The sequence below is a fragment of the Kryptolebias marmoratus genome, linkage group LG5 (assembly GCF_001649575.2).
Source record: "Kryptolebias marmoratus isolate JLee-2015 linkage group LG5, ASM164957v2, whole genome shotgun sequence".
In the NCBI taxonomy this organism is placed as follows: Eukaryota; Metazoa; Chordata; class Actinopteri; order Cyprinodontiformes; family Rivulidae; genus Kryptolebias; species Kryptolebias marmoratus.
In genome coordinates, this window is record NC_051434.1 from 15,912,166 (window position 1) to 15,937,305 (window position 25,140).

The window sequence follows — 25,140 nt, forward strand, 5'->3', positions numbered from 1 at the left end:
GAGGAGCCTCACCGACAATCAGCCGTGGCCTAAGCGTGACCCTCCAAGTCTTTGCTCTGATTTATTCCCTTCCCCCGGACCAGCTCCGCTCCCTCATGGAAACGGTCTCTGCTCATTGGCTGATGCTCACTGTGCCAGATAGAGGGAAATGAGAACTGATGTCACAGTTTCTCACAGACTGTCAGCTGGGATGTCGTCGAGAGATGAAATGGGATTTGGGCCATCGAAAAGAAATCACCAGCTGATCCTTTCCAGCACAAAAGAGACATTCAGAGCGTGATTTAATTGGAAAAACGTGGGTTAAAAACAAGGTAAACGACAACTGAAAAGATTGAACCCTATTTAGTTTATCTTTCCTGCTTCACAAACACTCCTGATGGTTGAAGGTCATACAAACGGGTTATTATTACAACAATTTGGCCTTCCTACTCTAAAGCTAAATTCAGTCTTGCCTCAATAAAGTAAACCATGCAATTAGGATTTCATCTTGAAATATCCTTTTTGTAGAGCAAATCCGTTCTGGCACACATAGGCAGCCATCTTCTCTATATGGTTTGCCTGAAATGCCATGACAGGAAAAAAAGAAGAAACAAATAAGTTTATCTTACCTGTTGTAGATAGCTCCTTGAACAACCTCGGGTTGGAAAAATAGAGTTTAATTCTAACAGCATTGACGAGTTAATGGCTAGTCAGGGTGAGGCCAAGTGGATTGCTGCCATCTTAAAACAACCTCTGTCCCAAAAACTTCAAAATAGAGTTAATGCAAATTCTATTTCATTAACCTTTGCCTCTGCATCACACATTACACAGTCATTTATTCTGTGGTTATTTGCAAGCACAAATAGCAGCAGCAGCAGCAAGCTGTAGCACAATTGGTACAGCCTGGAGTGCTTCCCACAAAAACCTCATGATTTACCTGATGGAATAAACGTTGAATGCAAAACTGACAGATTAAATTGAAACTATATTTTTCCAACATGAAGTCATTCAGTGTTCTGTCTGCATCAGGTTAGATATTAATTGTTCATAACTATTTCGCAGAGCCCCGCTTCCAAAGATCTGAACTGTCCCTTTACTGGTAGCTTCAGTTTGCACTAAAGGATAGTCTAGTGAGATTCTAAGTGAGGTTCTGTCAAATTGATATTAATACTTAGTACCTTATCAGCCATGACATCATTTAGAGAGTAAAGGGCAAAAGTCTTCATCCAGGCTGGGCTAATGGTTAGGGTTGGAGGCTGGACCAGGTGATGTGGAAAATTATGACATCAACATATAATATTTTCATAAATCTGATTACAAAATAGAGTTTGATAATGCTGCCAATGTGTATATTTGTGTTTGTGTAGGGGGAGTTAATGTATTAAAGCTGATGTATTGTTTGCTGGGTTTTTCTTAAAGATGGTGAAAATATGTTAAATGTTGTGACACAAGTGTTTAGGTGGCAACATTGTTCGTGAAAACAGTTTTTTTTATTGTGTCGATACATTAGCGTAGAGAAGGGCCATTGTAAGAGAGGCGTGTTTGTCTGCCAAAACTGTTGTCTCGTTGTTTGTGCTGAGGAGCAGAATGTTGACTCTGCCAATTGATTGACTTAAAGAGGCTCCTGCTTATCACCGTGATTCCCACAGATTCAGCTGTCGTCTCATTTTGAGAGTGTTTGTTTGTCATGCCCTAGTTGAAGCTTGGTGGTGGAAAGCTCCAGCAGATCTATCATGGATGCAGGTTTGATTTTGATCTGAAACCACTGTTTTTCATTGGGGCAGTATAGCGGCTGAGTTGCATTGTTGCCTAGCAGCGAGAAGGTTCTGTGTTCTAAGCTGTGCAGTCTGCATGTTCTCCCTGTGCAGGGGTGGATTTTATCCAGTTACTCCCGTTTGCTCCAGCAGTGTAAAACCCATCAACCGTAAATAAAAAGTACATCCCTGCCTTCTTCTATTGTTGAGAGTTGAAGACAGAATGACACACTGCCATGTTGTATTTTTGGAACCAGAGTCTGTGCACTAAGGAGGGCCACCTACTCCCCCACAGACAATCATGGTGTCAGACAACCTTTCGTTTAGGCACCAAATAACTTATTACAGCTAAACTATTAGAAAAATAAGTATTAGAACAAACAGCAGCAAGGTAAGAACTATGTGAAGCGTCAACACCAAAAAACAACTGTGGTGTCAATGTAAATGTCAATTTTGTATCTATAGCACGTTTAAAAACAACCGCTTCGTAAGCTCATTAAAAAATAAATTAAAAAATAAGAAGAACCATTTATAATATAAATACAGCAAATCACATCAAAATCAACAAATACAAACAGGCTAAAACAGACTGAAACAAGGAAGCTGATAAAACTCAAATCTGGATTAAAAGCCAGTGTGAAAAAGTGAGTTTTGAGGCAAAATTCTGTGGTTTGAATATCAAGAGGCAGGTTGATCCTGAGTCTGGGGGCTGCCACCGGGTTTTAATTTAGCTCTCGGCTGCACTGAGAGCATCTGCATGGAAGATTTCAGTGCTCTTTTGGTGTTATAAAAGCCAAGAGTGTAGCTAAATAAGTGGGTGCCAAACCATTTAAAACTTTAAAAGTAAGTAAAAGTATCTTGCAATCAGTACAGAAATGAGAAAGTCGCCAATGTAAATCTGCTAAGTAAACTAGTACCTAATAAAAGACACACAGCACATTCTGGAGTGACTGCAGGTGATGAAGACTCTGACGCTTTGCATTGTACTTGGTGATGGAAGGCTTGGATGCTGCTCCTCAGCCATGGAAACAAATCCATTCCGTAAAGCTCTGTACGCACTGTTCTTGAGCTAATCTGAAGGCCACATGAAGTTTGACTCTGCAGACCGTTGGTGACCTCTGTGCACTATGGTCCTCAGCATCCGCTGAGCCCACTCTGTGATTTTATGAGGTCCAGTTTCTGTTGTTCCCAACCTCTTTTACTTTGTTATAATACTACTAACAGTTGACTGTGGAATATTTAGTAGAGAGGACATTTTGTTTGTAGAAGCAGTCTGCATGCCTAGGCACTTGATTTTAAACACCTGTCGCCATGGAAGTGATTGGAACACCTGAACTCAATGATTTGGATGGGTGAGTGAATACATTTGGCAGTATAGTGGAGCTGGATGGATGCTTTTCACTACTTAGCTGGGATTTGGAAAACTAGAGGGCAGTTTGAAATATTTAATATAATCTATAATTCACATTCTTCACAAACCAGCATGTGATGGGATGAGAACTGAAGGTTAAGATCTTACCTTAGAAAAATTAGGATTAGACAATAGTGTGCTTTGTATTACCTCTTAGTGTTTTATATTGTTGACAGGATGAATGGCAATTCAGCACTGACATAAACTGAAATGTTTGCTTGAGTAGTTAGACTTTGACTAGGAACACAGTTGGTGAATGATGGGGAATGCAGCTGAATAGGATGTTGAAGCCAAGGCAAAGACTGAAGATATTTGAAGCATTTGCACATGAAAAAGCTGAAGTGCCAGTAAAGCAATCAGTCACTTTTGTGGATTAAAAAAGTGGGCTCATTCTCTGTCGGTCGCTGAAAGTGACCTTGAGTGAGAGTCAATGACGAGATTTCAGATGACGCTTTAACTAGCTGTAACCTCTGTGTCATATTACCAATACTGTACCACTAATGGACATCACATTCATAGCTTACAGACGGCCTCTCTGCGTGCAACTAAAAAACACACACAATTGCACATAAATGCACTTACACACACAGAGTCAGGCACACAATCGTTCAAAACAGCACGCATCATTCACTTCTGTAATCAGTGTGCCGTCAGTATATTTGTCTAATGATCCATGACACATTAGCAAGCTTGGAATTGAGTCTCGGGTGATGGGACGTGGATAAAAAAATTACACTTAAAAACTCACACATGTGCGTGCACACTTTGAATGAGTTCTATCACCCATACAAACCGGAAAAAAAATATATTTTGCAGGTCTGACTAAGACTAATGAGGAATGTACTGATTGTTTGGATGCTCTGGGGTAACAGCCACTGCTTTATTCACCAGCAGCATTGAAATGATTTAATCACAGCTTTAATCTTCTTGAGGAAAAGATGGTCGTATTTGACTAAAGCAAAATAAAATTGGAATAAAATAATAAAAATTGGAGCCAATGCAGGGCCATTTTGTACTCAGTCCAAATTTAATTTCAGGTTGTTGTTGGTATTTTTCTAATGTTGTTTTGCTTTTTAGTTACTCGTCGGTCTATCCTTGAGTCTGAGGAGAGCCAAACACAGCCATTCAGCCTTTCACAGCCGGTGAATGAAAAGGTCAAGCGTGGGCGTCGGAAATGCACAGAATGGGAGGAGTAGGTTCAGTTTGTAGAAGCTGAAGGTAGGAGGAGCAATGCGTGCATGGTAAACACTAATTCTAAGAAGAGTATCTGAGAAATCTCCTAAAGTGATTCAAGGTACCATTGAGTAAAAAGATCCAGTGAAGTCTTTTTTTCACTTTTTTTCAGCTATAACCTTACATTTCATCTAAACATCTCATTCCATCTCCTTGTGTCCCTTTTCTGACCCTTTAACCCTCCTTTTAAACACCCATTGCCCCTCTCCTCCTCTTCTGTTCAGCTCAGCTGGGCTGCTGCTGATTTATGTAGGCACTTATGGCGGCCTAAAAGCACCACATCACTGCTGCCTCACTGTGATGTTCAGTATGTCTGCAGGCGTGCCCTAAGCTGGTACCTTCCTTTGATTTGTGTACAGTCACAATATAGTCTAAAACCCATTAGAACAAGACAATTGGACCATTAGGTTAGCCTCCAGGTGCCTGTGTGTTACGCCTATTGTTTTATCCAAAATTATGTTTGGTATACTTCGCACAAGTGAACCGGAATATCCTTGCCTCAAAGCATCAATTACAAATAATTCCTTTAACAAATAATTTTTTTAAAGAAAGTAGTCCAAATCTATTTATCTTCATTTCTAAAGTGTACTCCAATAAATTAAATCATAAACATCGGGCTGGGTGCCAAGGTGGGCACAAAGCGGCCAAGGCGAGTACGATGTGGGTGGAGGTGGGCAACAAAGTTATGCGCACTGCTGCCCAGGATACAAGTTTTCAAGCTGTGCACACAAAAATAGACTGAAATTTCCCTTATTCTCTCACAATTTTGAATCACCAACTACACAGAGGCAGCCAAGTGATATACTGGCTTAAGCAGATTTAATGACTGTATTCAAAGAGACAGTGTTGCTCTTTTGGGATACCCTTAAATATGTTGATACCACCCTCTGCAAGGTGACTCCCAAAGGTTTATAAGCCCAAATTTGGCATACAGTAAATATATTCCCTGAAGGATGACGCAACTTTCAAGTTTTATGCCAAGTAATGTTCGATTTTTTTTCTTATTTCCTGAAGACATGACTTCCAGACAAAATTATTTTTGTTGGAAATTGTTTCGTAAACCTTTCACTTCTTAGTTTGTCCTTTATTTGTTCTTTTTTTCTGTTTTATTTCAAGTCACATTGTGTATCTTAGCATGATAGGCCAAGTGTTTTTACTAATAGTTCTCTTAGAATCACTACGTTGGTTCGAAAAATACTACGTATGCCTATGAAACTGTTATTTGGCCTTTTGTGTTGATTTAGCTGAATAAAAAAAGAAACAAATTATCTGCTTTTGCACTGTGCTGCTAGTTACAAGGTTCCTAAACACACAATATAAAATTTTGATATTACCAAGTTGTATTTTCTTATGCATATCCGTCAATTAGTTGTATTTTTATTCTTGAATGATCTTGCAGTAGTAAAGCAGAAGTAAAACATTATACCTGAAAAGTTCAGGTACAAGGACTGAATAAAAAAAAGACAAAGCTCAATGAAAAACTGTGAAAGACTTAGAAAGCCATCTTTATTATGTACCTAAATTAGCTCAACTTACCATGTACCTTTCACCATTGTTTGTTGCATTTAATAATTAATTTTGTAAATCTGCCTCTGCTTTTGTAATCCAGGGAAACAAAGCAGAAAGAGACAGCGTTCCTCTTTTCTGTGCACATCTTTACATTTTCTCTGCCTTACGCATACAGTGGTCCAAATCTGTCATTTCTCCCACAGCTTAATCAGCTGCCTTTGAGCCAACAGAGTACATCAGGCACTTAAAGTATACATAATCTGCTATGTTATTAGCACACAGCTACTAGCTGTGTTCGATGGGTATGATTATACCCCTATAGCTGACTGAAAAATACAGACTGTAGGGATTCTCGCACATCGTCGCTGTGTGATGGAATGAAGAAAATTAGAGTAGTGCACGCAGATAAACAGTGCTTTAACTTTCCTTCCTAAACTAGCTGAAATCCCCTATAGGGTGTTTGCAGAGCTTAAGTCAGTGTTCTGTTAATAGGATCTAATTGGAAATGGCTGGTGTTAGGGAAGTTGCTCGGATTGTTGGAATCTAATCTGGTGGAAATCCTCGGGAAGTGAAGTAGGACAGTGGTTTGCAAATGAAACTAATCTTTCAGAATCTCAATTTTAGCAGTCGCTTCAAACTCTCCTGCCTTTTGGTACAAGAAACGGCTCCATTAAATCAAGAACAACTAAAATGTTCAATAGTGTGATTACATGGGCAATAAGAGTGCTAAATTCTAAGTAGTGTGCACAATATACATTTGTGAGGGTTTTTTTTGTTTGTTTGTTTTGTTTTGTTTGTTTGTTTTTTACTTGTTCTGGTTGAGAGAACAGTTTTGTCAAAAAAAATGATAAATAAAATACTTGAATTTTAACTTCATATGAAACCACATATCAAGCCATTGTGCAGCACAGGTTAGGCCTCCATTCACACTGAATGACAACCCCGCTACGCTTTCCACAACCTACTTGACCTATTAGAACGTCGCTGAATTGTGGCAAATTTTAGAAACCGTCTTCTACTGCTACACTCTTAGAACTTAGCAAATAGGCTTATCTCTGCTATTTTTCACATCCTCTTGTGCCTTTATTATCTCTATACACCCAGCTCGGAATGACTCTCTTGTACCAGATCAGAATGCAGGTATGGATCTGCACTACACAATACGCAATCAACATGCTCCGCCATGCTCCACATAGGACCCCAATACACTGTTACCATGATTGTAAACCCTTATGACCTTGCTATGGAAGTAGTAGACCTATCACTTTCTAATTTGTGTAATACTGAGCCCACTGCCTATCTAATACATGCCTAAAGTTGTTACTAAGACAGTGGTAAAAAACATTGATGTTCTGACTGATTTTTGAGTGTGACAGGCGCCTAATTGCTGTCGATTCACAGGAAAAAGCTCCTTGGTTAAATAATTATCTGGTGCCTTTCTGTGGGGGAGTTTGCATGTTCTTCCTGTGTATGTGAAGGTTTTCACTTGTGACTTATGTTTACACATACTGTCTAACAAAAAAAGCATGCATTCAGGTTAAATGATTACTCCATATTGGCTCAAAGAGAGAGAGTGTGTGTGTGTGTGTGTGTGTGTGTGTGTGTGTGTGTGTAGGTGTGTGTGTGGGTGTGTGTGTGTGTGTGTGTGGCCTTGTGATGAACTGGCAACCTGTCGAGGATGTACCCCAACTCTCGTCAGGTAAAGATAGGCACCAGCTCCCTGCTTTAAGAATCAATAAAGACTAGTTTTAGAGCTATTAAGGTTAATTAGGGTTACTGTAGATTGCTGTGTGGTTACTACTTTTTTTTTTTTATGGTCCCTCATCATTTCGTGAGTCCAGTGGCCAGGCCTCACCCATCAACCCTCGACCTGGTATGAAACAGCCTTGCAGTCCCTGTGGGGAGTCCTTGGTGCATGTCTGGCCCTAATTAATGCCTCTGCTGCAGTCTCTTGTTAGACAGGGAGATGGAGAGGGTAAGTAAAAGAGAGAGACAAAGTAGAAAAGGGGACAATCAAATATTGATTGTATTTGTGTAAACCGCCGCAGTTGTTTTAGGCCCTGCATGACCCCACTGGATTGTAAAATATACAGATAAACTGAATAAGGAAGAAAAGGGGTGATCACTCAAGTTCGAAGAATGCATCGCTCTCCTGCAATGCGACATAGCGAACGCTTCTTAATCTCTGTATTCCAAAGGCTACGCCGCAACTTGTTCACTTTGTAATTCGCACCAATTATTGCTCCATTAGTGAGACGACTGTACGGCGACAGAAGATAATGATACTTTCCTCTTGAGGTGGTCATCAATATATTAGGTTGAGTAAAACTCTTGAGGAGATGAAGTCCCTTCAATTCTATCTTTTGTATTTATGTTTGCACTTCCTAAATTAAGTCTTTGAGGGGAACAGCACATTGCAAGACAAAGAAAAAAGTTTATGGTTTCCTCTGAAACTAATAGTTTTTGTTTGTTTGTTGTTTCACCCCAGCTCAAGTATTTGGCTCCTGACAAAAATTCAACGACTGGTTAACCAATACCAAAGTCTTCTTAAAACAACTCCAATTTTAAATATTTCTTTGTGGTTTATGTCAACACTGTTTTTATAAGCTTTTACTCTTCCATGATTTCTGCATGACTTGGTTATTCCAGCAGAAGTATTGTGATTTTTTTTGCCAGAAGTGTCCCATTCTGCCACTTTTGGCACTTGCAAATAACCATCAAAATTCCTTGTAAATAATTGTGTAATAAGAAACTGACAGCAGTGTAAATATTTATGTTTAATAGATTTGGTATCAACTGCTATCAAATTTTTGAGACCTGAGTTTTTCAAAAAATGCAGTTTTGGTCTTGACTAGGACCCTAGAAAATCCTTATTTTGTACTTATTTATTTTGCTCGGATTCAAAAACTAAAAGCTAAATCTGAGGAGAAAACAACAGTACATAAAAGGATGTAAATGGATTACATAAAGCTCTAATCTAGCCGTTAGCTCATAAATCTAGTGAAAGCAAATTTGTATTTCTTCAAATATTGCTCAAATTTCAAAGAGCAATCCACAACAGGTAAGATATTATTTGTTTTATGAAATCTGAACTACCCATCTACTAAATACTAAATGTAATACAATTTATTGATGAATCACTTGTATCAAATTCACATGATGATCACTTTCCCCCTTATTTCCCTGGGCGGCAGTGGCTCAGGAGGTAGGGGTTTGTCCTGTAATCGGAGGGTTGCTGGTTCAGGCCCCCGCTCCGGCCGTCTCAGCCGTTGTGTCCTTGGGCAAGACACTTCACCCGCCTTGCCTACTGGTGGTGGTCAGAGGGCTCGGTGGCGCCGGTGTGATGGCAGCCTCACCTCTGTCAGCCCGCCCCAGGGCAGCTGTGGCTACATTGTAGCTTACCACCATCAGTGTGTGAATGTGTGGATGACTGGGTGAATGATTGTAGTGTAAAGCGCTTTGGGGTCCTTGGACTAGATAAAGCGCTATATAAGTGCAAGCCATTTACCATTTATTTCTGAGACCATTTTGAACAAAATGCTGGAGATAATATTTAATATCTTGTTTAGTTGCATAAAAATATATCATATTTCCAATTGTCCAGTCATACTGTAAGTGCTATGATAATCAGTTTTTCGTTTTGCTGCCAAAGGCGTAGCAATAATGTTTTTGCCCATGTCTGTGTGTTACCTGACATGGGCAACACACATGAGATAGTAAAATATCTCATGAACCACTGGACTAAACTGAATGAAACTTTTGCCACAGCTAATCAACATTAGCCAATACAGAAATAACTAGAACTCAGTCAATTTCAAAGATATTGAAGCAAAGTTAGAGTGCTATTGTGCAGCTTCTTTGCTTAAAACTATGTAATTAACTTTTACAGTCAATACTGTCTGTTAGCAAATTATCTCATACATCATTGGATGGGTTTTAATAAAACTTTTAGAAAAGTAATCACTGGATGTACATCAACCCAAATCAAGATGGTCACCACAGCTAGTCTACCTTTTCTAACACAGAAGTGTCTACAACTTACTCCAAATTAAAGATAATGAGGTAAAGTTTATGTGGTAGTAGCTCAAAGTCATCGTCAACACATACTCCAAGCATTAACACATCTAGCTGTAAGATGTGGCTGTGGCAGGCATTCTGAATTAAAACTCTCCCATGAAGGGTGGAGGATAATTATGCATTCCTTCATGGAAAGCTACCGCTTTTACTGTAGTATATTTTTTTTCGTTAAAATATTTCTACCACTTGCTTATAATCATCACTAAAATATAACAAAACTACAAGATGCAAAAAATAAATCGCAAGTAAAAACCAGTTTGGCATTAATTTTACAGCAGGTGAATGAAATTGTGTGGAGCTTGTGTGGCTGTGAGTGAACTGGCTTTAAATTACTCATTTGGTCTCCTCGCTGTATTTATGTATAAGCCAGGGTGTTTGGAGCTCACACACCTGAGGCCATAGTGTGAGCCGTTACCTGCTGTGTATGTGCATCTATGGGCACAGGGCAAACTGTATGAGCCATCAGTATGCATGTGAGCATATCTCCCCATGTGTGTGGCTGTGTATGAGTTTAATTCCATCTTTTGTGTATGAGAGAGCAAGCAGAGCCGATCAGTGTCCGTGCTGAGGGCTTTGTCACAGCTGACCTATATTAGATGAAAGCAGCTGGATCAGTGGCCTGCAGGGACAGCAAAAGAGTTGTGTTCTAATTATCTTCTGCTAGCTAGCAACTCATCACGCCCATGCACACATGTGCATACTTAAGTACACACACTTATAGGCACACTTTTCGGCAAACCAATAAGAGCATCTGCCATGCGCCACGAGATGGGCGGCAGAGCTTCATGCGCCTCATATCACACGACGCATATTAATACCCCTTTTCCTTTGCCCTGCAGCCTCTTGGTGCAACTGCGCATCACACTGCTCCATTGTGCTTAGCAAGATATAATTACCAGGTGATCAGAGCTAAAATGAAATCAGGACCCTGTTGTGGCATTTGGGAATTGTAGGAACACATCTCCTTCAAGATGATCCAAACACCGTTGGTTTTGTCTGTATATTTGCTGCCGTTGCCATGGAGCCAAAAACTAACACATGCTGAGGTTGAGCATTTGTTTTAATGAGGCACAGGAAAAAATGCCCAGGGAGCTAACTCTTGCAGTAATCACTATGCTAAGTCTAATGGAAGGGTAATAAAGCACGTGGAACCCTGTGGCATTCTTTAATACCACAACAGTTAGTCTGATAGCATTTAGCAGTCTGATTGTTTAGCTATAGCATAGGTGAGTACAGAGTTCCGTTTTAGCTTTTTATCTCCATCGAATTGAACAGATCTATGCCCACGTTATGCTTTTGCATGAAGCAACCCAACTTTCATCCTGTTTTGTTTTTACTGCAGCTCAAGTCATTTCACACATGCTAGCTTTAGGACGTAATTGGACGCAGCGCTCACTCAATTAAGTTACATCATTCCCCTCATTTTATGCTTCTGTTTCTTTCTGTCTTTCACACACAGCCCCTTATCTCCATGGCTAATTCACTCCTCTGTTTTCCCCCCGTCTCCCTTTTTTCATATTCTCCTGCCATCTCTCCATTTGGGGCTCTGGGGCCTGGAGCGCTTCAAAACGAGGGGAGCTGAAGTGTTTGTAAGGTAGTCGGGGGAGCTTCTTGTTTCGGGACCGAAAGGCACAGGTGCTCATTTTCCACCACATTGCGGGCGCCGCCAGGGACCCGTTTACAGGTCAGCGCTTATAGAGAGAGGTGCTTTCCCCGTAACCAAGGGAGGGGGGATACTGTAGAGGAATGACAGAGAGGTAGAGCTAAATGCTCACTGCTAGGTACATTATGATAGAGCTTTTTGGGGGGGAGTTTACAATCCCCTGATGTTTTTCTTTCTGTATCTTCTCTGCAGACTATTGGTACCGAACTATAGTGCTGCCCTCTTCTACATAAAGACATGGAGCCCCATTTCCTGATGAGACTGTGGTAAGTGCACCAGCATATACACGCCCAAGAGTGTTTCCTGCAGCTACTTGTCACTTGTGTCCATATTCAGTATAAATTCCATTTCTGTCTCGTACGTCCTTGAAATCCATCCCCAGGAGGAGTGCGTAGGATGAATCACTCAAGGATTAAACCGCGTCAATGGAAACGCTTTATTAAAGAGGGAATTAAAAGCATATCCGCACACTACTTCTTAAATTTGAAGCAATATTGACTGAGGCGCTCCTCTGTCAACATTTTGACTTTGAAGGGGTTGCCCAAAGATCTGACCTTAGACCACAGACAACAGCTTGAGTTGTACTTTGAAGGAGTAGAGTTCCAGGTCGGAGGCATGTAGATTTGATAAAGTGGTCACACTGTTGGCCATTGGAAGATGAAGGGGCGAAGCAAAAAGAGATGAGAGAAAGATGTCAGACATGAGGCTGGCACAATAGTAAAGTAAAAAATAGCAGGCAGGGCTGACCGATCGCGCTGGCCCGAGGTTGTACTGCTATTCTTAGACTCTATCTCCTCCTTTTCCTCCCTCTCTCCTCCCTTCTTTCTCTCCGGTCCTGTGTTATTGCTTTGACGTCAGTGTTCCAGTCCATCTGGTGTCTGGAAGTACTCTGGATATGTTCTCTCTCAAATGGGTTCAAATTACTTAACTGTCTTCCACGGATCTACCTTAAAGCATTTTGGCATTTTATTTATTTACCACCCCTAATCATCTATTTAGCCATCAGCACCTCAGCTGATACAGTAATGCATTGCTTTTTTATGGCCAGAGTTGAAATTTACCAAGCTCTGAATGCTTCCACTTAATAATAGATGGAGCAAGAGCCTCTAAAAGTCTAAATACCCTGTGAGTGAGTGTGTGCGTGTGTGTGTACTTTTTCTTAAATGAGAGGATGAATAGGATGAATTGTGATGTTCCACACAGATAAAATTGCATCAATATGATAGAAAAACCTTTTATATTTATTGGATCTAAAACGGCTTTGCACTGTTGCTATAGCGATATGCATTGGCAGAAAATACATGGGGAGGTAAGGGTGCAGAGCCTTCAAAATAGTACTGTAGGGAGCTCCATAATTTTGAATAATAAAACAATGTGCAGAAAAAGTACATTTGCTGATTGTGAATATTAAGTATTTAGCTGGAAACACAATGTTAAGATGTTGTGCTAAACAAGTTTGAATACCTCACCTGTGGACTGTGGGTAGAAAGACTATCAGGATCTGTGCTCACATTTATGTCTCAAGTTGGAATTAATACACCCAAGATGTGCCTCTGGTCTCGTAAAGGAGCGTGTCATTTGGAAAATCCACTTGACACAGATAGAGGAAATGACTCTTCTGAGGGGTGTCTCATTTCCAAACATTTTCTGGTTAAAGACTGGTTTCTTTACAGCATCACTGCAGGTTTGTATTCGACTGTGGGGCATGAGGCAGAGCTCAGCCCAGTTTGTGTAGCAAAGCCAAGCTCCTTTAGGCAGAGATGAGGTAGTTAACATCACCAACACCACCCAAAAAAAGACAAATGGAAGTTGTTCAATATTCAGAGGAGATCGTAACTTTTTGCAAAGAGCCAAAGTTAACTGTAAATCCAGGTCAGTAAAATGGTAGACTGTGGTCTCCACAAGTATTAAAAGCAGTGAAGCCTTCTGGTGTCTTGGAAATATCTAACCATATTTATAAAGAATAGTGTCAAAATTTTGGATTTAGCCACTGTCCCAGACTGAACAAGCTGACGATGTTGTATACAATATATTTACTGACCACCGCCAAAGCCAAAAATGAAGCGATTATGTTTTTGTCTGTGTATGCGCATTTGTCTGTACTGTTTGCACAATATTTCTTAAATCAGGTCACAGGTTTTATTGAAACTCTCAACACAGCTAATTGATATTAGCCAACACAAAAATGTCTCTAACTCTCTAATTTTACAGATACAGAGCTCAAATTTGGTGTGGTAGTAGGCGAGACTGATCTCTAACACATACTCCAAGCATTAACTGATCAACTAAGATCTGTTTTTACAACTTTGCCATTAACTATTGACTATTAGCTATAGAACGACAACTGATTAAATTTTGGAGTCAACCTAATTTAAGATGGCCGCCACAGACAACTGACACAAAAATGGCTACAGGTCAGTCAATTTTGACACATGAGCTAAAATTTGGTGTGGCTTTAACTGACAGTCATCCCCAACAAATGCTCTGAGCACTATAATATATGCAAGATCTTTGCCTAAAAAATAGTTTTACCCTTTGCCATCAACCCTGTTTACGTATTAGAAAAATATCTAATCAAACAATAGACAGATCTTTAAAAGCCTCTCCAGAAGTAATCACTGGAGATATACCTGCAACTGATTAACTCCAATTTCAGATGGTCAACACAGCTAACTGACATTAGCCAACACAATGATGGCTATAACTCAGTCGGTTTTACAGATACTGAGCTAAGAATTGATGTGGTCATAGATGAGAGTCATTCCCAACACATCCTTCAAGCGCTACTCAACATCTTTGTGTCAAACCATTTATTAATTATTTAGTGATACTGTAAACTCTATGAAATTTTTAAGAAAGTTACCTGATACCCTTCCTCTCTTTTTTATTCCCACTCAGCAGCTTCCATCCTGAACAAGATTCTCGTGTATAGCTATGCACACATATCTGTGCTTACACGTGTTAGTAATGGCTCTGTGCCCAGTCTTCCAGCCGTCAGCGCATGGTGACTGGGCAAGCTACTTCAAACAGAAGCTTTTTGTCACTGATGGACAGCATCTCATTAGGAAACACATTAGGATGTGTGTAGTTTAGTTTTGCACTGCTGTGATAAATTAGACAGAACTAGGCCTGCAGGAGGAAACGTCACCAAAAAGCTTTCTTGATTATCTGCGGAGCCGCTAACAAGAAACCTGAAAAAAAAACAAAAAAAACTGTTATAGCACGTCTACATGCCAGTTTATTTTAACATCTTAATATAGAAACAGTATAGTAGGTTTGACATTTTAAGTTCTACAAATACCACTTTACTGGGATTATTTTTGATAAAATGATGCTGTTTTTAGGTATGTTAGATGAGACGAAAAACAGCCACATTTAAAAAAAAAAAAAAAAGAAATGCGTGATAGGGCTGTACAGTTAGTCCTGCTGCCTCACATCAAGGTCTGGGGTTGAAAGGCCCGAAACATAGCTCGTGTTTTTCCACGTGCATGTAGGCAATCATCTGTGCTCAGTTTTTGCGTCCTTGTGGTCCCTGAGTGATAAATTATCCAAATGTTGAAAGCAGCAAGTCTCAAAACAAGCGTCCGTGTTGTTTCCCTTCTTCTGCTTGTGGTTTGGTTTGACTCACAGTCTTTTTTTTGCCTGTTGCGTCTTTGATGCCACCATTTTAACTGGCCTCCCAAGCCTTCATTTTGAGGGTGGTGGCGGGTCGCTTGCTTTGGGCATGCTTTTTCATACTTTTTGTTTCTCTTGCGAGACCTGGCAACACTGACTAAAACGTAAAAAGAAGGTTTGCTAAACTCCAACAGCGGCTTAACTTATTGTCAGGGAGTGGAAGGCAGAAAGGTTTTTGAAAAGTCATCAACAAAATGCTGAAAAGTAATATTTAAACTGACCTGTAATCACTTAGTAAAAGGGATTTTTGACAAGAAGAAGGGCTGAAAATTCTCAAAAAGCAGGTATTATTGGTGTGGAACATTCGTATGTCTCTGAAAGTCTGCAGCGCTCTTGTCTGTCCATCTTTTATTTCATACTTTATTCTCTGCCTGTCACTTACTACCCTCTCTCCTCCTTCCAGATGATTTATGGATATCTTTTATCACTGCTGAAAGCTGGGTTCATCTGTTCTGAACTACGCAACTCCTGAACCGTAGTGGAAAAAAAAAAAACGGGGAAAGATTCAAATAGAGAGGTTGAAAGCTCTGTGTGTGTGTAACAGAGGAAAAGAAAGAGAGGGGAAAAAATAGAAGAGGAGCGAGCCAGCGCTGTCTAAGACTTCACATGATTTAATCAATGCCATCCATCACATCTGGATAATTAGACAGCAGCATGGATCGCATGACCAGAGCCCATCAGTTAGAGCACACGAACAGGCGTGCGCAAGTTCACACCCATCCCTGGTTTTACACAAACATATGACAGCCACAAAACAACAGAGGTAGGTGTCAGGACAGTCGGTGACCTTGTGTCCAGTCCGTAAGGCAACTTAAACCTGTGATTCAAAATCTAACCTTTTGGATAGATCAGATCATGACTGGGAGCAGTAAAAGATAATCAGCCTATGTTCGACTTGGTCGGTGGTGTTTTCAGTCCTCGTTAGACAATTAGTTGCACAGAATTAATGCTGTCAGTTTGAGAAATTAAGTCAGAAAGTCACCATGTAGACCCTCCGCACGGATAAGAAGCTCAAGTTTCACAAGTTTTAAAAATAATTTTCTTGTCGTCTAATTAAGCATACTGTTGTTGTCGGTCATAAATATTATTTATGATGATTTTGTTGTTTTGTTTTTTTGTGGCAGTCAAGAAGCACACATGTCCATTATTTTTATATCAGTTTAATTGCTCAACTTTTTTTATGTGAAACAGGTTTCGCACAGCAACATGGTCTGATTATTTCCTTGCAGCATTTGGTCTATATTAATTGGCTGTACTAAAGATGATGGGGGGGGGAGGATTTCTGCTTGTCAAATTTAAACAAATGAGGTGCTGCCATTTGCCATCCCACAGCCAAAACAATTTCAATCCATATTTAATATATCAAAAGCATCAATAGCAGTTCTGCCAATTACCTGCATATTGGAGGATGCTATGTGTTTAGACTGCAGATTAGCCATAATCCTGTTAAGATGTGTTTTTATTATGTTATCAATAAACAATGCAGCCTTTACGCTTTGAGTGATCCTATTTTGATGGTGGCTTTGTGTTTACACTGATTTAATGTGGGGGAGAACTTGATTTGTTGGTGCTCGTCAAAATGTGACACATTATAGACTAATGAATGTGTGCATACTTTATTGTAAGCTTTCAAGTGCTTTTATGTTAAGTGGTGAACTTCATAGAGTCCATTCCTCTTGCTTCTCCTACTGAGTAAGTCAACACATGGATCAAGTGTATTGACAGAACTACAGGGGGTTTTTTTTCTCTTGTCTTGCTCTGCTGCAACATTTGTTTCATTTTTTCGCTTTCTCTTCCACCCTCCAGTACACCAAAATAAACAATCACACATACAATAAACCCCGCCGCTGAAAATCTCATCCTCGTTTGCCATTATCACCTCATCTCCTTTTCAGCCTGCCGCCGTTCTCGCTGCATTTCATTTTCAGTTGTGACAGTTGTTGTCAGAGCAGGTAATAAGATGGCTCGCGCTTAAAACAGATCACATTTGTCACAGAAAGCAGCTGGCGAAGTAAGGGGAGGTGCAGTTCTGAGACTGTAAGATTCAGCTCATTTCAATTTTGCGTGACGATTCTCGTCACTCGCAGCACTTAGGCGCAAACAGTGGACTGTCCTGTCAGTCAAAGCTGAAATGTGCTCGTGCAACCACGCACCAGCTGTCTGTGTGCACAGGGTTAGCTTCTAATAAGTCAAAACACTATGTTTATTTATTGGTCTACTGAAAATTTGAATCTGCTTTATCTCATGAGTCATGATAGTCACAAACACAACTGCTGTGTGCATGGGTGCATGATTATGCCATAAAATGGAGGAGCAAAGTAAGGAAGATAAAACTTTAATTACAAATTGCAAGTAAGACTATGGCACAGAGACCATTGTGGGACCATTGTACATGGTCCCAAACTGCAATGATACCAGTAGTGGCCAGATCAGAATTACAAGACTGGAGTTTGAGCCATTGGTTAAGACGTTTTTTATTAAACCAATTGTAAATATGTCAGCTAAATGCAGACATCTATTCAACATCTCAAACTAGATGTAGACTTTAGTCAATCTCTAAAGCAACACAAAGGGACTTAAATTCCAGTTTTTAGAAATTTGTGGAATCTTGCTCGTCCTAATCTTGTAATAGCAGAGTTACTCCATTCTAAATGACTCCCAGGAAGAAGGAGATGCAGCATGGTTTCAACTCTTTAAAGAAGTGATGTTTATATTCATTATGTCTCATCTCATGGCTGAATGCTGCTTAATCACAACTTTGCATACTAGCGTTGGGGCACTCAATTGAAAGGTGAAAGAGGGTGGTTTCTGAAACTTGGCAATTCATTTTGATAAAAAAAAATATCTGAATTGATAAAGATGACATACATTTATCTGATTGCTGGCAGTTATAAGATGTCTCATCCTGAAAAATGACAAAGATTCATTTGGGGGGTTTTCTGTATTAAAACAAGCAGTATGGAGCAATGTCAAGAACTTGTAAGTTACTAGACTGGAGGTTAAAGTGGTATGCAGTTGTGGTTTCCATGACGACCCAGTTTCTGTGGTGCAGAAAAAAACTTATGGTTGTAGCCTTAAGCGTGCATATAATATAGACGATATTTGTAGACTAAGAATACCAAGCTGTAAAAATATATTATAAGCAACCCCAGTAAAATGGACTATGTGGACAGATTGTGGAATGAATAAAGCCTTTTGAAGCCCAACATATTACAGTATATAATGAGTGAACTATTTCTAACTGTGTTCCAGCATTTGTGGACGAAATCTACTGCTACAGCTAAAGACTGATAAGGTACAACAAAGATGTCTAAAGAATTGAAAGGTGCAATAAAGAACAAACGTTGGAAGAAAAAATACAGACAGTCTAAACTTGAGGCTCTGTTGTCTGTCAAAGACAAATTCACTCTTCTGACTAAGTGCTTGAAGAAACTAGAGAGACAGAAGCTAGGACAATAAACATGTTATCCACCAAACCATTTAAAGTGTACCCTCAGTGACAAGGTATCAAGATGAGAATAGACCCTCTAAGAGAGTGAACAATACTGGAGAAACATATTGAAGGCTTTGCAGACTGTGTGATGCCTTCAGTGCTTTATCACTTTATGTTCTAAGACATGACCACAGCAAAAACACTGACAATGATGTTACTAAACACCAAATCCTAAGACCAGCCAGTTCTGATCTCAAAGGACCTCCAAACAAAGGCAGTTTCAATATACTAACAACCAATACTCTACATTTTTTACAAAATAAAAGCTCATGTCTGCATCAATATGACCAAGATGAGAAAGAACATGGCTCAGCACACTAATGAGGCCCAGAAAAGAATTAGAAGCAGCATCAGCGGAGTCAAGAACCCGTTCATGGTCAACAAAACACACTGGAAGCTCAGACATACATCTCTGAGCAACTGGATTAATTACAAGAAAGCCTATGACATGACGCAACACAAATGGACACTAAAATGTGTGGAACTCGACATCAATAGGACTCTGAAAGCCTTCATCAAGAACTCAATGAAAAAATGAAAAGAAGTCCTTGAGGCCAATTCATAACCAGGTTACCATCTAGTGTGGCTTACACCAAGGAGATGTTCTGCTACATCAGTTTTGTAATAGTCTGAGCCTCCTCAGCTAGATTACCAGAAACAGTGATGATGGCTCATCATCATCATCATCATCATCAGTTTCTTAGCCTATTGCCGTGGGGACACAGTACAAACATAATTCATCATTGCTTGCCCATTGATGAGGGGGACGCCCCCTTTTATGGGTTCCTTCAGCTTTTACTTAGAGGATCAGAGTTCCCTTTGCCCTGGTGATGGATACCATTCCTAAAATGGATCAATGGATAGCCACCTCCTTTGTGTGGATGACTTCGTCATGTATGTGAAGACTGACTGAGACATAGACTTACTGATCTACCTAACACGGATATACATGGAATGTCATTCAGACAAGGCAATTACTACTGAAGGTCATGAACACACACATTTTGAGAACCACTATAAATACTTTTGGATCCCACAAGTGAATGACGGCCATGAAAGGACTGACAAAAGTCAGCTAAAAACAAACAATTACAGACAGTAAGGCCAGTCCTAAAGAGACAAATGTATGGTAAAAACATAGTCCAAGACATCATCTTATATTTCATTTATCTGATATTTGATAGAATAGCCTGACCAAAAGAGGAGATAGAAGTCACATATTTAGGGACAATATACAGTATCAATCAATCAATCAATCAAATTGTATTTGTATAGCACATTTCAGCAGCAAGGCATTTCAAGGTGCTTTACATAATTAAAAAACAAAATAAAAACAGCATGTGACAATGAATAAACAGTAAGAAAGAGAAAAACATCGAAGACATCAAAAACCCGCACTCTAACCCTAATTTAACCATAAGCAACTCTAAACAGGTGGGTTTTAAGTTGAGATTTAAAGGCACCCAGTGTTTCAGCTGTTTTACAGTTTTCTGGAAGTTTGAGTAGAACAGAAGAACTTCCCAATGCATGGATGGTTTCAAACCAAATCCAGCATTCCAATACTGCACACAAAGTGGAAACACTGGAAGCTGTGGGAGCACTGTATGCAAGTGTAGTTGTTCTGCTGTAATAAAAATTCGACTTGCGGGGATATTGCTCAGATGCGTTAATGCAAATGTATTCTGACACATGAAAACTTGTTTTTCAATAGCCAGTGCTGCTTTAAGCTCTATTAACACGTTGCCGGGGTTGTTTAAAATGCAACATTGAATCAAGACGTGCAATGGAAATCAGGGCCCCGAGGCATCAGCTTTGTTCCCTTATCAAACAATGATGTCTGGACGAGAAAGCTGCAAGCCAGGGAGCTCACATGTAAAGCAGAAAATGCTGTGATGTCAAAGAGAGCTAAACTCATGGAATAAGCAAAGAGGCTAATAATGAACAGAAATGCTGCAAATGCTTTATCATCACTGTTCAGTCACTAAGTAGATATATTTAATTAGAGCTATTTAATCCATTACACTCGGTTTATAATATGACCTATAAAGAGCTTGACTGGTCAAAAAGAGTTGATTTACTCATATGTTGAATTGCACTAAATGGACTTTAAGTACTTTAAAAATAGATCCTGTTTGCCATTATCAAGACAGTAGAGCAGCAGGAAAGCCATTCATTTCAAGATGAATCAGTTAGACTTATCTCTTATACCCTCACCTCATTTTTGCATTGCCTCGTGTTTCTGTGGCATATAGAGATAATTAAGAAAATAATGTCACAACATTGCTTCTTTACATATCTGTACCTCTAGCAGACAGAGTGATCTCCAGCAGTGCCAGGCTTCAACAGATATATTGGTCATGTCAAAAAATATCCACAGCATGAGCATAGCAGCTTTGAAATGTCACATAAACCTGACATATACTCCATAATAACAACAGTTATGTAGCAGTGACCCAACAATATTGTTGTACAAACTTTCTGTCTGTACTGACACAGTATTGTGGTGTCATTTTTGGTTAATGTACCACACAAATGCAACATTGTGCACAATAGAGTATATATTGAGTTTATGTGGCATTGTAGGAGTACCATCAACATCTACATGTCGTTTTTTTCTGTTCTGGTTGCATACTGTGTTCAGTAACATGATGTGTGCCAACATTTTCTCCTTGCCATTTATTCCACAAACATGAACATGGAAAAACTGGCGTACACGCTGCTGATGTGGATTTGGTCCGGATGTTACTTGAAGACAAACAGCCAAACTGAGACATGCCAGAGTAGAGAACACCAAGAAGAAGAAAGCCCAATAGATGGTGGCTTAGATGATGTCAGAAGACTACAAATCAAAAAATACCGCACACAGTCACATGTATTAAACAAAACACCACACTAACAAAAACAATACGATGATTAGACGATTATACCACTCAAAGATACATCATGCTTACTCCATAGTGCACTTAAAATTTCCCTCCCTTCAAGCCAATACGTATGCAATATATATTATCAGGAACATGTTACATGTACGACGTATACACCTCAAGGCTGGACTTTGAGGTATAATTTCAAATTATACGGAAAAATAAAAAGCAGCGTAGCAATAGCCTAAGTGATAAAATACCTTTGCTCAGGTAAACCGATCAGCTATAACCATTAAAGTGAATAACATCGCTCACTTTGCTACAGGATAATGTTGTGGTGGGAAACGCTGCATCCTGGTATACATACGTGTTACTTCGACACCTGCCACCTCCATAAACATTTTTTAGACAAATAACACTGTCCTCATGGCAACAGCACTCATCTACAATAGAAACTCCACCCACCCGTTTTCCACAGTTTCACTGATAGCAGTAGGCTGTAGAAAAACTGCTTAAGAATGGCGAAAGGAATCGCTTTGAAGGCAGTTCTTCTGACTTTTGTCATTTTCTCTTGTTTTTGTTTTTGCACTATTTGTTGGAGAAAGGAGAACATTAACAATTTGGTACACTGACTTTGACCGCACACTTTCAGTTGATCGAGGAATGACACAGACAATATTGTATTCTAGCAACATCAGAAGAACAAGCTAAAACGCATCAACAGACATTTGCATTAGCACGTATAAGCCAATGAAATCCTTCACTAACTGGCGTTTTTCATTATATCTCGTGGACACATGCAGATAAGTTATCCTCCGTGTGTTCAGCCTTGGTTAGGGAATAATAAAAAAAATGAAGCAGATAAAAAGAAATAAGGATTTCTTTTAAGTCACGATGTGACAGAGCGCAGAAAAAAGAGAGTGTAGGGCATATGAAATGCATCACTGAGCCACCTGCCTCCATAAGCACTTGACTTTTTCTCCTCTCGTTCTCTTCTTATATATTCTATCTCGTTCCACCAGCACCGCATTACTTTTCACATATCCCCTTCTTCTTTCCATCCTCAGTTTTTTTTTTATCTCTGTTCCCCTGACTGTGCCCTGACACTCCAAAGCTCTTCTTCCCTCATTAACTCTCTTTCATGGAGCTGCAGATGACAATAATTGGTTTGAAAACAGGAGACAATGGGATACAAGGATTATCCCCAGCTCACACCCACCACCACCATCTAACACCCACCCCACGAGGATGTGGCTGCTCTGCATCCTCCCTTTCACTTCCTGTCCTTGTCTCTTCAGCAGAGGGGCAGCTCCATCTCTTGGTTGGTGGGTCTGTTGTTTATTGAGCTTACTCTTTTACCCTTGACTTTCCCCTAACCGCTGTCAAACTTTTTCCTCTTGTTCTCGGGCACACACACACACACACACACCGTCTAATTTTTGTTTCTTTTGGAGTTTTCTCCGGTATTCCTTTTTTCCTCTGCTTTGTTCACATTTCCTGCTAGAGAGGTGACATGACTCCCCATTGGGAAACATCGTCTGTTCTTGCCAGTACTGGAAGTGGCAGTGGCACACACGCCAAACCGGAAAGACAGCTCTGCGAAATGATAATGGCTTTGGATTAAACACTGTGACTGATGTGATGTCATCTTTCCAGGGAAAGCACGAACCTGTGACAAAGTGACGGATGAAAACAGAGAAGAGGGAGGGGGTGTTAGAGTACAATACATTAGGAGTGCATTCTTCTTATCTCCCTGTCACCTTCTCCCTATCTGTTTTTTTTTTCCTCTCATTTCCATTTGTGTTGGACTCACTTTCTCCATTGCTCTGGCTTATCCTTTACTCCATCTCCGGAAGGGGCTCTCGGGTTTCGGCTCTAACCGCTTTAGTGTAATAGATAATGGTCTGTAATTCACTCCTAGCTCCTCTCTGCTGGTCAGAGGTCCACTTGTGTACAAGAAGAGAGGAGTAATCAGAGCATGTGTTTGTGTGTGTGTGTGTGTGTGTGTGTGTGTTAGTGAGTGTTTGAGTGAAAAGTCCTTTAATTCAGTTCAGTTCATTTTATTTATGTAGCCCCAATTCACAACAAAAGTAATCTCAGGGTACTGTACAAAAGAAAAAAACAACAACTGCAAATCACAAATCTAATTCAGATCCAGATTCAAATCCAATTACAGTCAGTTCAATTCTTCTTATGATACAATACATTCATATACAGTACAACAGAAATTGCCAGTTAGTAAAAGTACCGTATCTAAGAAAGCCAGCAAACTGTGTCAGATCTTTATTTTGTTGCCACCCCCAATCCTGAGCAGCACAGTGGCGACAGTGGAGAGGAACAACTCTTTTTTTTAACAGGAAAGAACCTTCAACAGAACCAGGGTATCTGCTTCAGCTGCCTGGGGTTTGAGACGATAAGAAAGATACACAAACTAACACAAAAGATTGGTTCTCTGTGGTCAGTTTGTCCTCCAGTAGACTAAGCCTATAGCAGCAGAACTAAGGAAGAGCTCAGGAAACCCAACCCAACCCTAACTATAAGACTTAAAAAAAGCCCAGTCTTAAAAGTAGACAGGGTGTCAGCCTCAAAGACAAAAACTAGAGGTTGGTTTTGTAAGAGAGGAGCCTGAGAGCTGAAATCTCTGCCTCCTATTCTACTTTTAGAAACTCTAGGAACCACAAGTAATCCTGAGAGTGAAATACTTTCTTAGGAAAATAAAGAGCAATGAGACCTTTAATATAAGTGGGAGTTTGGTTATTCAGAGCTTTGTATGTTAGAAGTAAGAATTAAAATTCTATTTTGAATTTTACAGAGTTTGTCTGACCTTTTCAGCATTTGTTCTCTGTGTGTGTGGACTCCTTTCTCCTTGATTGCATTCATATATTCACATTTAATATGTATACATTTTTCTTTGAATTAATGTATTTTCTGCATGGAGAGTCACTTTGTCACTGCCCGACATTATACTGCATTAGGATCATCTAACATGTTACATAACCACACAAACATTGTTTTCATCCACAAATAAAGAGCACACTCACACTGTTACCCTTGGATTTCCCCCACCACCACAGAGCAACACTCCCAACATTCACCCCGACTGGAATATGAATAATAGAGGGGTCCCATATGTTTCCGCTTGTAAAACTAGATCACCAACTGTGCGCCCAAGGACATTTGGTAAGCTCAGAGGGCACCTCGGGGCATCTGGGGTGGTGGGGATCAGGCTACGCAAGACCAAGCAGACTGCCCACTGTGTGCTGCCCACCTCAGGGCGACAAACACACAGTCGGTTCTGCAACGACCCCAAAAAGCATGGCAGAAGCCAATTTTATTTACCCCATAAAGACAGTTTTTCAAATGACTGCACTCAAACGGGGGGACTGTATGTATCTTTAGACCGGGAGCTTTATGTTCCTTTTGCGCACATTGTACCTGTGTATCGTTGCTACTTCTGTGAGCTGAAATAACTCGGTCTCAGT

At 40.0% G+C, this 25,140-nt stretch overlaps 1 protein-coding gene across 2 annotated transcripts in view; it reads left to right on the top strand.

The window, feature by feature from the left end:
- dlgap3 (discs, large (Drosophila) homolog-associated protein 3) overlaps positions 1-25,140 on the top strand; it is a 152,236-nt gene that overhangs the window by 65,005 nt on the left and 62,091 nt on the right. For both annotated transcript variants that reach the window (XM_025006627.2, XM_037975872.1), the window contains one exon: positions 11,819-11,892. The gene's annotated coding sequence lies outside the window, so the exon portion shown is untranslated. The remainder of the gene's footprint in view (positions 1-11,818; positions 11,893-25,140) is intronic.